Genomic DNA, 3,358 nt, shown 5'->3' with positions numbered 1-3,358 from the left:
TCTAAGAGGCTTAATGTGAGGGACTGGTGGTGGGTAAAGCTGACTGTTGCTCTGGTGGGCAGAGCTCAGTAAAACTTTAATCCACTTGACTGTTGATGGGTGGGGCTGTTTTCCCTCCCTGTTGGTTGTTTGGCCTGAGGCAACCCAACACTGTAACCTACCCAGGCTCTTTGGTGGGGCTAATGGCGGACTCTGGGAGGGCTCACACCAAGGAGTACTTCCCAGAACTTCTGCTGCCAGTGTCCTTGTCCCCACGGTGAGCCACAGCCACCCCCGCCCCTGCAGGAGGCCCTCCAACACTAGCAGATAGGTCTGGTTCAGTCTCCCCTGGGGTCACTGCTCCTTCCCCTGCGTCCGGATGTGCACACTACTTTGTGTGTGCCCTCCAAGAGTGGAGTCTCTTTTTCCCCCAGTCCTGTCAAAGTCCTGCAATCAATTTCCACTAGGCTTCAAAGTCTGATTCTCTAGGAATTTCTCCTCCCGTTTCCGGACCCCCAGGTTGGGAAGCCTGACATGGGGCTCTAGTGGGTGGACTTCTGTGGTATAAGTTCTCCATTCTGTGAGTCACCCCCAAGCAGTTATGGGATTTGATTTTACTGTGATTGCGCCCCTCCTACCGTCTCATTGTGACTTCTCCTTTGTCTTTGGATGTGGGGTATCTTTTTTGGTGAGTTCCAGTGTCTTCCTGTCTATGATTGTCCAGCAGCTAGTTGTGATTCGGGTGTTCTCGTAAGAGGGAGTGAGAGCACGTCCTTCTACTCCGCCATCTTGGTTCCTCTCCCTCTCTTTACCAATTTTAAGTGTACTGTTCAGTTGTGTTAAGTACATTCACACTGTTATGCAGTCAATCTCCAGAATATTCCCAGTGTCTTTTGAAGTTCAAAAGTTTTTAATTTTGATGAAGTACAAGTTATCATTTGTTTTACATTTTATACTGTTAAGTAATCCTTACCTATGTAAGTAGACTCTGCTGAACCCAAGGATTTTTAAGATTTTTTTTCCCATGTTTTCTTCTGGAAGTTTCATAATTTAGCTCTTACATTTAGGTCTATGATCCATTTTGAGTTAATATTTCCATATGGTATGGATGGGTCTATATTCATTGTTTTGCATACGGATATCCAGTTGTTCTAGGATCATTTGTTGAAAAGATACTTTCTCTGTTTAATTATCTTGACACCTTTGTTGAAAATTAAATGACTATATATGTGAGTTTACTTATGGGCCCTCTATTCTGTTCCACTGATGTGTGTGTGTGTGTGTGTGTGTGTGTGTGTGTGTGTATCTTTATGCAGATAACACATGGTCTTGATAACTTCAGTTTATAGTAAGCCTTCAGATTAAGAACTATAAGGTCTCTAACTTTGTTCTTCTTTTTCAAAATTGCTTTTGCTATTCTACACCCTTTGCATTTCCATTACATTTTATAATTAGTTTGTGAATTATTCCAAAACATTTGCTGGGAATTTGATAGGAATTATTGACATCCTTTAAAAATTTTTTTAAAAATTTATTATTATTTTTATACAATAAAATTTTTTTAACTATTTTATTTTATTTTTTGACTACCTAAAACCGGCCTTGATTTTATTTTATTTATTTATTAATTTGCATTGGAGTATAGTTGCTTTACAATGTTGTGTTAGTTTCTGCTATACAGCAAAGTGAATCAGTTATATGTACGTATATCGCCTCTTTTTAGATTTCCTTCCCATTTAGGCCACCACAGAGCATTGAGTAGAGTTCCCTGTGTTATACAGTAGGTTCTCATTAGTTATCTATTTTATACACAGTTGTGTATATATGTCAATCCCCATCCCCCAGTTCATCCCACCCCCTTCCCCCCTTGGTATCCATATGTTTGTTCTCTACATCTGTGTCTCTATTTCTGCTTTGCAAATAAGTTCATCTGTACCATTTTTCTAGATTGCACATATAAGTGATATTATACAATGTTTGTTTTTCTCTTTCTGATTTACTTCACTCTGTATGACAGTCTCTAGGTCCATCCACATCTCTGCAAATGGCACAATTTCATTCCTTTTTATGGCTGAGTAATATTCCTTTGTATATATTACCACATCTTCTTTATCCATTCCTCTGTTGATGTTCATTTAGATTGCATGCATATCCTGGCTATTGTAAATAGTGCTGCAGTGAACATTGGGGTGCATGTATCTTTTTGAATTATGGTTTTCTTTGGGTATATGCCCAGGAGTGGGATTGCTGGGTCATATGGTGCTTCTATTTTTAGTTTTTTAAGGAACCTCCATACTGTTCTCCATAGTGGCTGTACCAATTTACATTCCCACCAACATACAATTTTTAATGGTTACTTTCCATTTATAGTTACTACAGAATATTGGCTGTATTCCCTGTGTTGTACAACACATCTTTCAGCCAATCTTACACCCAATAGTTTGTACCTCCCACACTCAACCCTCTATTGCCCTTCCCCACACCAACTGGTAACCACTAGTTTGTTCTCTATATTTGTGAATCTGCTTCTTTTTTGTTATATTCATTAGTTTGCCGTACTTTTTAGATTCCACAAATAAATGATATTATAAAGTACTTGGCTTTCTCTATCTGACTTATTTCACCTAGCATAATGCCCTCCAAGTCCATCCATGTTGCAGCAAATGGCAAAGTTTCATTCTTTTTTTTTTTTAACATCTTCTTTGGAGTATAATTGCTTTACAATGATGTGTTAGTTTCTGCTTTATAACAAAGTGAATCAGTTATACATATACATATGTTCCCATATCTCTTCCCTCTTGCATCTCCCTCCCTCCCACCCTCCATATCCCACCCCTCTAGGTGGTCACAAAGCACAGAGCTGATCTCTCTTTGCTATGCAGCTGCTTCCCACTAGCTATCTATTTTACGTTTGGTAGTGTATATATGTCCATGCCAATCTCTCACTTTGTCACAGCTTACCCTTCCTCCTCCCCATATCTTCAAGTCCTTTATCTAGTAGGTCTGTTTCTTTATTCCCATCGCACCCCTACGTTCTTCACGACATTCTTTTTCTTAGATTCCATATATATGTGTTAGCATACGGTATTTGTTTTTCTCCTCTGACTTACTTCACTCTGTATGACAGACTCCAACTCCATTCACCTCACTACAAATAACTCAAGTTCGTTTCTTTTTATGGCTGAGTAATGTTCCATTGTATATATGTGCCACATCTTTATCCATTCATCTGATGATGGACACTTAGATTGCTTCTATCTCCTGGCTATTATAAATAGAGCTGCAATGAACATTTTGGTACATCACTCTTTTTGAATTATGGTTTTCTCAGGGTATATGCCCAGTAGTGGGATTGCTGGGTCGTATGGTAGTTCTATTT

At 39.2% G+C, this 3,358-nt stretch overlaps 1 protein-coding gene across 1 annotated transcript in view; it reads left to right on the top strand.

Moving 5' to 3' along the window:
- KAZN (kazrin, periplakin interacting protein) overlaps positions 1 to 3,358 on the top strand; it is a 1,042,391-nt gene that overhangs the window by 228,599 nt on the left and 810,434 nt on the right. The gene's annotated exons all lie outside the window — the stretch shown is intronic.

Source organism: Physeter macrocephalus, chromosome 3, assembly GCF_002837175.3.
Source record: "Physeter macrocephalus isolate SW-GA chromosome 3, ASM283717v5, whole genome shotgun sequence".
NCBI lineage: Eukaryota > Metazoa > Chordata > Mammalia > Artiodactyla > Physeteridae > Physeter > Physeter macrocephalus.
Note: the sequence above shows the minus strand (reverse complement) of the source record. Positions and strands in the feature narration are given on the sequence as shown.